Raw genomic sequence first — 12,152 nt, 5'->3', positions numbered from 1 at the left:
ACTCCCAGCTGCGGCCGTTAGTCGTGCGAGGTAAACTTCGTTGTGACTCAGTGGTGTTCGTGAATAGAGACTTTGATCAGAGTAGCTGGCATCGGGGCCGATGTTTTCACTCATTGAATATATGAAACTGAACTAATACAATGGCCGTTCTGATTAGACCATCTCAGCAGACAAATCTAGACGTTTAAGCACGGACAATTTCACTCCCACTGCTTGTGCTACCCTGGCTGTACCCCGTGCGAAGAGGGCAAACGAGAAGGCGGGGAGCTAAACCATTTAGTCAATAACTGGTGTGTACAACAGATGGAAGTACTTTTACGGCGACAAAATGTTTATATTCTGTGAAACAAGTAGAAGACAAATTTGGACAAATTTCCTCTGTGTGGAAAATCGTAATGGATTGCTATTAAGGCTGCATCTGTTGCACAATCTCAAGTTCTTCAGGCATGTGAACGACTGGATGATATACCAGTGATTATGAAACTGTGAGTTTGGTGCAAGAAGTCCTTTCACAGAGGTCTTAGCGCTAAAGACAGACGAGGGGCTAGGAGCTAATCTCGAATGGTGAGAAGTACAGTTTGTCAGACATAAACAAAAGTCCCAGGGGTAACCGAGCTGATACACTTCATTTTTAGCCGTCGAAGGAAATGTACTCACAGAAAATTTGAGATCAAGGGTGACATGTTTTGCAATCTATCTACATTCGATGGTACTGTGTGATATATTTCTTCGGAACTATTGTAAAACACCTTAAGTAAATTAAAATATATATATATATATATATATATATATATATATTAACAAGATTCGGGGACGATGGTGCCAGGTTGCCCAACTGTTAGCATCAAATGGTAGAAAGTAGAGGAGGGACTCATGTCTTACTCTGCAAGAAATACATCGCAAGAATGTGTTTGATCCTTCAGGTGTGAGGTGCGTGTGTGTGAATGAGAATTTGGATACGCAAAGTGATCAATTAGACATTGTACGCTATAACATCAGCGTTTCATTTCAGCTGTTACTAAATTGAGATTTTTTTCTTGTCTGTTCCAGGTGAATAAAATTAGCTAAGCTCTTAGCAGGCAATCAAAAAATGCCCAACTTCATTCTCACAGGTAAGCAACATCACGTCATAAACTTATTTTGTCCTGTAGTACTATGCTTTGTCTAATGCTGCGAATTCTTATTGTTCGTAAGTCCAATTTACAACGGGTAAAGAAACTTGTGGAACGAATATCGCAATGATTCCAAACATTTCATGAAGACACTGTAAATCTGGGATTATTTTATAAAGTAATGATAATTTGTTCTCCTGCTGTGGTAACAAAAATGAAAAAAGAAAAATCAATGAAATGATCGTACGGCATTATTGACTGGCAGACTCCATATGGGGTTATTTGGCCGCTTGCTGCAAGTCCATTTGGCGCCTTTGTAATGATTAAATGAAATGATCAGGACAAAACCAATTCCCAAGCGAAGATCTTCCTCTTACCCAGATATCGAACCCAAGACCATGTGGTCTGGAGGCAGCAACGATAACCTCTAGATCGAGAGTTGCGGACAACAATAAAATTTAAAATTTCATGTTTCCTCACTGCAACTAACAGTAATGTACACGTCTTACACTTATTGGTGCATTGATTGTTTATTGGGCCGTAACTTAAAAAGTCCTCTAAATGAAACCATAAGTCACGAATTAACGTTGATATGGATTGCAAGTAAGTCTCAATTATGCTATATTTCGGTCATGTAATAGCCATGCGGCAGGCTTTGTGACAGCTTAGTGGCTCTGATGGGTGAATCATCCGATAGTCTGAAGACTGTAATCTGTTTTTAACTCCTTGGATAGCGGAAATCGTCAGTTTCTCATAATTGTCCATCAGAATGTCGAGAATGTGGAGTGTAAGAGAATCTGATAACATAGTCCTCTTAGGTTTCCAGCGATCTTCATTAGACGCCTTCGAAGGGGTTCATACCACTCCTATCTATTACCTGTGCAGTTTGTTATGACATCCAAACATTTATTACACGCCGTTGCAAATGGCACGTAACCAACTTTACAGGCTATCGCTCACCACTGATATTCTCTTTCAGTTGTTCTCAACCTTCTCATCTTTCTATGAGAAGATCGGCGACATATTCCGTGGAAGGCACCATTCCCTACGATCCTAAAATTTTAAAACTTTTGCCGATATCAAGACTGTTCTTTGATGGTTTGGTTTTGACACGTTTATTGACTTTACGTTAGTTTGCTGACAAAATGGTTCTTAGTGAACCACCCCCCCCTCCCTTTCACAATATTTTATTACCATACTTACGCAGACTAACGGCTAGAGCTGGACAGACATCAGTACGTATTCGATAACTTAAGACTGAAAATAAAGTACTTCTATTTGCTTTGACAAACCCGGTTACTGATCAAAATTCCGAAGGTGATGAGAAACCTAAGTTACAGTGATGAAAGCTCAAATAATACACTCCTGGAAATGGAAAAAAGAACACATTGACACCGGTGTGTCAGACCCACCATACTTGCTCCGGACACTGCGAGAGGGCTGTACAAGCAATGATCACACGCACGGCACAGCGGATACACCAGGAACCGCGGTGTTGGCCGTCGAATGGCGCTAGCTGCGCAGCATTTGTGCACCGCCGCCGTCAGTGTCAGCCAGTTTGCCGTGGCATACGGAGCTCCATCGCAGTCTTTAACACTGGTAGCATGCCGCGACAGCGCGGACGTGAACCGTATGTGCAGTTGACGGACTTTGAGCGAGGGCGTATAGTGGGCATGCGGGAGGCCGGGTGGACGTACCGCCGAATTGCTCAACACGTGGGGCGTGAGGTCTCCACAGTACATCGATGTTGTCGCCAGTGGTCGGCGGAAGGTGCACGTGCCCGTCGACCTGGGACCGGACCGCAGCGACGCACGGATGCACGCCAAGACCGTAGGATCCTACACAGTGCCGTAGGGGACCGCACCGCCACTTCCCAGCAAATTAGGGACACTGTTGCTCCTGGGGTATCGGCGAGGACCATTCGCAACCGTCTGCATGAAGCTGGGCTACGGTCCCGCACACCGTTAGGCCGTCTTCCGCTCACGCCTCAACATCGTGCAGCCCGCCTCCAGTGGTGTCGCGACAGGCGTGAATGGAGGGACGAATGGAGACGTGTCGTCTTCAGCGATGAGAGTCGCTTCTGCCTTGGTGCCAATGATGGTCGTATGCGTGTTTGGCGCCGTGCAGGTGAGCGCCACAATCAGGACTGCATACGACCGAGGCACACAGGGCCAACACCCGGCATCATGGTGTGGGGAGCGATCTCCTACACTGGCCGTACACCACTGGTGATCGTCGAGGGAACACTGAATAGTGCACGGTACATCCAAACCGTCATCGAACCCATCGTTCTACCATTCCTAGACCGGCAAGGGAACTTGCTGTTCCAACAAGACAATGCACGTCCGCATGTATCCCGTGCCACCCAACGTGCTCTAGAAGGTGTAAGTCAACTACCCTGGCCAGCAAGATCTCCGGATCTGTCCCCCATTGAGCATGTTTGGGACTGGATGAAGCGTCGTCTCACGCGGTCTGCACGTCCAGCACGAACGCTGGTCCAACTGAGGCGCCAGGTGGAAATGGCATGGCAAGCCGTTCCACAGGACTACATCCAGCATCTCTACGATCGTCTCCATGGGAGAATAGCAGCCTGCATTGCTGCGAAAGGTGGATATACACTGTACTAGTGCCGACATTGTGCATGCTCTGTTGCCTGTGTCTATGTGCCTGTGGTTCTGTCAGTGTGATCATGTGATGTATCTGACCCCAGGAATGTGTCAATAAAGTTTCCCCTTCCTGGGACAATTAATTCACGGTGTTCTTATTTAAATTTCCAGGAGTGTAGTATGAAGATGTACGTAATCTTAAGGGAATGTTCACTTTTTTCATTGATCGCCCCCACGTCGAGCAGGTATTTACGTAGTTATCACTTTGCTAGGCCCACAGTGGTAGTTAATTTGGGGTTTATACCTTTTCAAGGTTAGGAGTGTAACAGTCCAAATTTTTGTAACGTACATTTATTTAGGAAATTTGACTTGTTTGTAATTCCCAGTTAGTAAAATAAAAAGGCTATGTAAAAAAGAAGTGGCAGCTGCTAAAGTGTAATTAAGAGTTTTCTAACGAACCCATAATAATTTCGCGGGACACTACGGACAAGCCGGCCGGAGTGGCCGAGCGGTTCTAGGCGCTACAGTCAGGAACCGCGCGACCGCTACGGTCGCAGGTTCGAATCCTGCCTCGGGCGTGGATGTGTGTGATGTCCTTAGGTTAATTAGGTTTAAGTAGTTCTAAGTTCTAGGGGACTCAGAGCCATTTGAACCATTTGAACTACGGACAGTAAAAGATGGCTGTCAACTGTGTTTTTATGTATCAGAAATAAAAACAGAAAGGACTGAACTACAGACAGTCCGTTGCATAATGACAACTACCGATTTATGGTGGGTAGTAAAGTAGTACAGTAAACGAAGTGATCGTACTAATTAGTAAATGAAGAATCGGGTGAATCACCTGAAACTTTCACTGCAAATATTGTGGAAATAAAAAGTGCTCTTGGTGCGCGATTTTCACAGAATGGAGTGTAGGTCAGGGGCTTATATTGTTAGCCACTAGAGACTGTAATAACACTTATAAAGTATATTTTTTGGCAAAAATAAGATTTAAACAGAACAATTCCTGTTGACATTAACAAACTAAAAGGAGGGTAAATTAGAATGACAGTGGTGTTTGTTGCAGTGCGAGTCGTGTACGACGTATTGTATTTTGAAAAGTTCCCACTCACACTTGTAAGATACCTGTGATGGCACACACTAAAGAACAACACAAGTGCGTCCACTAGTTATGTGGATTCTGACCAGTAACAAGACAACTATCACAGGCTGTGTTCAAAATTGTCACCGGCATTGGCAATTCACGCTTCCAGTTTGGTTTGGAACTACTGCTGTACGCATGCTAGCATTTCAGCGGAAATATGAGAGTAGGCTACAGTAATGCGTCGTTGCATATCAGCGGGTGTAGTTGGAAAATTGGGAATTTGTGGTAAGTTTCTATGGGACCATACTGTTGAGGGTATCGGTCCCGCGGCTTACACACTACTTATCCTAACTTAAACTAACTTACGCTAAGGACAACACACACCACCATGCCCGAGGGAGGACTCGAACCTCCGACGGGGGGAAGCCGCAGCAACAATTGCAAGGCGCCCATGATCCCCCGGTTCTGTTGTAGTTATGTCTTTGTAGACAGCTTCTTTTACATTTCCCCAGAGAAAAAAAATCTAAAAGCGTTGAATGCGGGGAACAGGCCGGCCATGGTATAGGTCCTCTGCGTCTAACCCAACGATTTGGAAAAAATTAGTGAAGATACGCGGTAGTCCTTCATGCACTGTGGCCTTTGACACCCATCATGTTGGTACCCTAGTTCCCTCTAGCATGCAGAGGAACGTCGTCAATCATCCGTGTAAGATGGTCTGTTAGGAGACTGCGATACTTTAGCGCGTTAGTGTTCGTCTCTCTATTGTTCACTGTCCCACACGACACGTTTACACTGTATTAACGCTGAAAGTCCTCCTGACGAACCCAACGGGAAGTGTCAACAGAGCAAATAGTGCATGTTTCGGCGATTTAGCTGGCTGTGATTGGTAAATGTGGCGTCATCAGTAAACAGGATGCATGATACATCAGGAGTATCCGTCTTTATGCCCATGTACATTAGTTAACACGGTTCTCATAATAGTTTCCATGCAACTCTTCATGGAGAGAGATGTGATAGGGATGGAACCTTTGCCGATGGAGAATTCATAGGAGACTTGTCAGACTCATGCCACTTCCTCGTGCGCTTGCGCGGAGCAAACGTACTGATTAACAGCGGGAAGAACATTAATTTTAATCCTCTTCTATGGCCAATTGTTTCCTTCTGTTACGTTGTGTAGGTGTTACACTACCATATTCACGTAACTGTTTGAAGAGACTGAAAAATAATTGTCGAGATGATTGATGTGTAATGGGATATCTTGCCACATGCGCCGTACGAGAACGAACTGCATTCTTCCAACGCTCTCCATACATGAGGAACAAGTCGGCTTTACTGCATTAGTAAATCCCACTAACGACCTACTGATTGGACTGTCACACACTGAGCAGCAAGTCGTAGTGCACTCTAGGAACACTCAGCACACTGTAAGCAAACATAGCAACATAGTACCTAGCGACTACGCAGGTTGAATGCACAAAGTACCGTGGAAACTTTTCAAAATATGACTTCTCGTAAACGACCCGCGCTGCTTTCCTGCAACAAACACCACTGACGTTCTAATTTACCCTACATTAGTTTGTTCATGTCGATAAGCATTGTTCTATTGGGAAAAGTGTGTTTACTTTCTAAGTATTATTACAATCTGTTTGTTGGCTAACAATAAGAGCCCTCAACTACCGCGAGGTGTAGGACACCTTCCCAAGGTTCGCGCGGCTCCCCCCGTCGGAGGTTAGAGTCCTGCCTCGGGCATGGGTGTGTTGCCCTTCGCTTACGTTAAAGTTAGATTAAGTAATGTGTAAGCCTAGAGGACCAATGTCCTCAGCAGTTTGATACTCTAAGAACTTACCACCACCGCCCTTGACTACAAATTCATTCTGTGGAAACGAGGCATCAACAGAACTTCGCATTTCCTCTATATTTGAGGTGCAACTTTTAGGTGATTTAGCCTGCATAAATTCAATCAAAGGAAAGAATAATAATTTCGTATTTATTCATAATTAGTGGAGGAAAGCCGGAGTTGAGTTGACGAAGGAAACTACTTCAGCTGCTTTCCTTCTAATATTACAATACATGTTCTCACAAATTTAACTAATCAAATGAATGACCACTTGGCTCTAATAGGGCAAGAAAAGAAAGTTAAAAGATGATCTCTTCCCTAAGTTCTGTTCCCCACTTCACACACATCACTGTTAGTTTAGTCCCAATTTATCGAACTTGATTCCTTTCGATGTGCATCCAATGCTTTACATTGTTCCGTAACCTTACCGTAGCTGATCCGATTGTTAGCAGCAAACAGCGTGATGCCGCAGCAAGTATCGCGCTCGCCTGGTTTGCCAGCAGAATGCTACCACTGTCTGTCTATGCAGTCCATCGATGCCACTGGATGAATTCTGCAGTACCACTCAGTGCAAAAAAGCAAACTTTAGACTGTACAGTTTACCGAAAACTTTCTAACCTCGGATAAAATGAGCAGCTGCTCTCTGGGAGCCAGTTTACATACAAAGTTTTCTCCCTCCAACGTCCAATTGGAGTGACCAAGTAGAATAAAAACTGAAGAGTTTAGAATTTGACGTCAGAATTACGAAGTTTCGCTCTCCTTTAACTGATCTCAGAGCAGTGCGCTATTCCCGTACTCATGATCAATAGCTAGACAGATGCGAGACGCTTACAATCAAAACCATTCACGATAACAGCAGCATAAGGAATAGGTTTCCAAATATATGAGTGTCTCGAAGACTTCTTCTGTAAAAGAACACAGTACGTTGTCCTCGAAGGCTATTGTCCATCAGAGACAAAGAAGTTCCCCAAGGAAGTGTGATAGGACCACTGTTATTTTCTGTATGCATAAATGATCTGGCAGACAGGGTAGGTAGCAATATGCTGCTGTTTGCTGAAGATACTGCGGTATATCGAAATGCGTCGAAGTTGAATGACTTGAGGAGGATACAAGATGATTTAGACGAAATTTCTATTTGGTGTAATGAATGACAGCTAGCTCTTAATGTGGAAAAATGTTAATGCGGATGAGTAGGAAAAACAACCCTGTAATCGGTTCGAACAACAGGCAAACGTTACAGAGAAGCTTCGGGAACACACATGGGATTCCCTGGAGAAAAGACAGTTTTTTCGAAGAATACTGTTAAGAAAATTTATAGAACCTCTTTTTGAAGCTGGCTACTGCCATTACATATATTTCGCGTAAGAACCACTAAGATAAGAACGGAGAAATTATCACTTGTACGGAAGCATGCAGTCGTTTCTCTTTCCCTCTGTTTGTGAGTGGAACAGGAAAGGAAATGATCAGTAGTGCTAGAGGCTATCCTCCGCCACGCACCGTATGGTGGCTTGTGGAGTATATACGTAAAGTAGAACCCCCCGCCAGTACGTCCAGCACAGAGGAGCCAGTGACTGACCCTTGCCTAAGGCAGAATGTGCGCCCAAAATCACCCCTCGAGATCCACGTGCCAGTGTCTGATTTCTCTACTACAAGAATCCAGCCAAATACCGAATGGGTAAACTAAAGTGCTTCTCCTATTTTACGTGCCTGGGAAAGATGCTATCAGGTCTGAAAGCCCTGCTGTCCACATTCCTTAGTCTTATGCCTTACTCTCAAACAGCGTTGCCTTGCGTCCAGTCGACCAGCTCCCCATAACTGAAGGTTCAAGTTTAATTACTTGGCGTCCCTGTCGCCAATGGCCATTTCCTACTTCCAAGGAAAAGCTGCTCCGCTGACTCGGTGGGTCCGGGGGTTTGAATAGGCCCGAGGTATTCTTGCCTGTCGAAAGAGGCGATTAAAAGGATTCTCACACGTGTCGGCCTTTATGTGATGGTCCGTTGTACGGTTTGACCTCCATTTGTCAAAATTTTCCCGAAGAGCGAGCCAATTGTGGAAGGGCGCCTTACATAGTCCATAGTGTCCATCATGTACTGAGACCTCTCGCATCCTTCGTCGATGTGGATTTGCACTTCTGCTCATTCTTCAGCTGTTGGGCGAGGTCACCCTCCTGGGTGCGTTTTCCTCCATCCTCTGTGCAGTATTGTTTTCTGTGCTGTTGACGATAATGGACTTCTTAGCTCGGTTGCGCCTGCTAACCAGCACTATAGCCAGTCTGTTGTGGTGGAGCCGCCATGTACCCTGTTGATTGTAGCACCCTGACCACACAGGGATAGCTCTGCTGATGGGTGCGCCATTAACTCCCCATGTATGCCAAGGAGTAGATGTCCATCATCCTGGGGCATTGGGACTCCTGGCAATGGTCATCCCGCCAGGTGGCCTTTGCTGCATCTGGGTGGCATCTATGTAGCAGGGCCCCTGATCAGAGTGGGTGGCATCAGGGTGGATGACACACCATGAAGCATAGTATGTCATCTCTTGCTGGTGCTTAAACACCAGCACACTCTACACAATCAAGGTTTAACTTCAATGCTAAGAAATATGATCCTAAATCGCCCCCCCCCCTCCCCCCGGCCACGCCATGGGAGGAATGCCAGGCTAAGGATGGGAGTGAAGCTCATTCACCCCAGTACCTCATATGTATGAGAGTTAATGGGGAATATTTCTTGTCAATGAAACTTCAATTTTTTGTGGAGCATGTAGAGGACAAGTTTGCTGAGGTTCAGGGCTTGTCCAAAATGTGAGCATGGTCGGTCTTAATCAAAACAGCATCCTCTGCCCAGTCACAGGCACTACTCTCCTGTGACAAGCTGGGGGATGTTTGTTTCCATCACGCCCCATAAGAGCTTAAATATGGTCCAGGGTATTTCTTAGGGGCCTTCTTTTGCAGTCTATGATTTGCGCGCCAATTTAGAATGGCGAGGTGTCCATTTCATCCGCCGCCTCCACCAGGTTCCGAGGGATAATCTGGTTGCCAATGGTGCCTTCATCTTGGTCTTAGTGTGTCACATCACCCAAAAAGGTCAAGGTGATGGTCTACTGCTGTGACATAAAACCATATATCCCTCCCCCGATGCAGTGCGTTAAGTGCTGGAAGTTCGGCCGTATGTCATCCTGCTGTACTTCCAGCATCGCCTGTCAGGATTATGGACGTCTTTCACATCCCAATACTCCTTGTGCCTTGCCTATGATCAGTATCAACTGCAGAGAGCACCATTGGCCTTGCTCGCCAGACTGCAGGATTCTCCAGGAAGGAAGAAAAGTGATGGAATAAAAGACCTGGATCGACAGACCTACACTGAGGCTAAGAGAAAATATGAGAGCCTACATCCTTTGCATACGATGTCAACCTACACCGCCACTATGACAACTGTTCTACCATCTTCCGTTCGGCCACATACGGTTGGCTCTCAGAGCCGTCAGACTACACCTGCCCCCTTGATGGTGGGGGCACAGCCACTGATGTTGCTCCTGCACAACCTACTTCAGGAGCAACACCCCCTCCCCCTCCCCAATCATTGGGGACTTCAGTCCCCACTTGTCAGCTAGAGAAGTGTAAGTGTTATTCAGCTCCTCTCGCCAGGAAGGGATCCCTTGGGTCACTCCCATCCCAGGTTCTTACCTGTGGCAAAGCTGATACCTGCCAGTGGCTGAAGCAACCACAGGTAGTTGGTTGTAGGGTTCCACGGTCCTCCTCGTTCCCTGGGACTGAATCAGTGACGCCCTCCCAGCTGGAGTAGCGAGAGGAACCTAAAATGAAAAGATCCCCAAGAACCAATGCACTGCAGTGGCACCCACACCACCACTATCTACAAGCTCTGTGCCTGAGGATGAGGTGGAGATTCTGGCATCTGCTGAGAATCTAGATCTCTCTGGGCCCTCAAACGCAATGGATGTCGATCGCACAGGTACTCATCTGGTGGCAGCAGGTGACCCTGAGGCGCAGACTACCTCATTGAGTGTTTCATGCCTTCTCAGTCTCGCGATCATGTAATCCTCCAGTGGAATTGCGGCAGTTTTTTCCCGCACCTGGCTGAGCTATGGCAACTGTTACACTTTACACCTCTTTCTGCATTGCCCTCCAGGAAACTGATTTCCGGTAATGCGGACCCCTGCCCTCTGCAGCTATAAGGCATATTACAGGAATTGTCGTGACTATAGTAGAGGCTCAGGTGGAGTTTGCGTCTAGGTCCTGAACTCAGTATGTAGTGAACATGTGCCTGTTCAGGCACCTCTTGAAGCTGTGGCTGTCAGGATGAGGACGGCGCAGGAAATAATTGTCTGCAACGTATATCTTTCTCCAGATGGTGCAGTACCCTTGAATGTATTGGCTGCACTGATTGATCAACTCTTTAAACCCTTCCTACTTACAGGAGATTTTAATGTATATAACACCTTGGGGGGTCGCGCCATGCTTACTGACCAAGTAGGGAGGTCGAAAATGTACTATCATAACTCGACTTCTGCTTCTTAAATATAGGTTCCCCCACACATTTCAGTGCGGCACATGGCATATATTCGGCCATTGATCTCTCAGTGTGCAGTCCTGGCCTTCTCCCATGTATCCACTGGAGAACACATGAAGACCATTGTGGTAGTGACCACTTCCCCCATCTTCCTGTCACGCCCCCAGCGTCATTCCCATGGACACCTACCCAGATGGGATTTAAACAAGGCAGCCTGGGAAGCCTTCACCTCTGCTGTCACCGCTGAATCTCCCCTATATGGTGACATCGATGTTGTTGTTGAGCAGGTCACTACAGCGATCGTTTCTGCGATGGAAAACGCGATCCCTCGTTCTGTAGGGTGCCCCTGGCGAAAGACAGTCTCTTGGTGGTCGCCGGAAGTCGTTGAGGCAATTAAAGAGCATCGGCGAGCTCTACAGCGACACCCTTCCCTAGAGCACTTCATAGCTTTTAAGCGGCTCCATGCCCACGTTTGCCAGCTTATGAAACAACGGAAACACAAGTGATAGTATAGATCTTAAATTAAATTTTCCCTGAGACATTTGTCTCTAATTTGTCTGCGATAACGTTGGAACCTGAAGAAGTGAATTAAAATTTGTGCTGCAGCTGGGACTTGAACCCGGGTCTTTTTGCTTACTAGGCAGATATGCTGACCATTACACCACCACAGCATTACGGTCAACATCGCTGTATGAACTATCCAAGGTGTGAACTAGAGATCGTGTTGGGGCGGGTATTTGACTTTGGTAATTCCTGCAGCTATGTTGACCATAAAAACACAAGTGTTGGGAGAGGTACGTGTCGACCTTCCCAACTATGAACGAAAATCAGACATCTTTCTGGGTACTAGACCCCAACAGGTGTCCCTGGCGTTAACATCAATGGTGTATTATCTGCTGACGCAAACGTGATTGCCGAGCGCTTTGCTGAGTACTGTGCTAGAGCCTCTGCGTTGGAGAACTAACCCCCCCCCCCCTCCCCCCAGCCTTT

General features: G+C 46.3%; 1 non-coding gene across 1 annotated transcript; it reads right to left on the bottom strand.

The window, feature by feature from the left end:
• Positions 1 to 11,760: 11,760 nt before the first annotated feature.
• On the bottom strand, positions 11,761 to 11,833 carry Trnat-agu (transfer RNA threonine (anticodon AGU)). Its single transcript has one exon. It is a non-coding gene; the product is annotated as a tRNA-Thr (tRNA).
• Positions 11,834 to 12,152: the final 319 nt, after the last annotated feature.

Source organism: Schistocerca cancellata, chromosome 9 (assembly GCF_023864275.1).
Source record: "Schistocerca cancellata isolate TAMUIC-IGC-003103 chromosome 9, iqSchCanc2.1, whole genome shotgun sequence".
Classification (NCBI taxonomy): Eukaryota; Metazoa; Arthropoda; class Insecta; order Orthoptera; family Acrididae; genus Schistocerca; species Schistocerca cancellata.
This window is presented reverse-complemented; position numbering and strand designations above follow the sequence as displayed.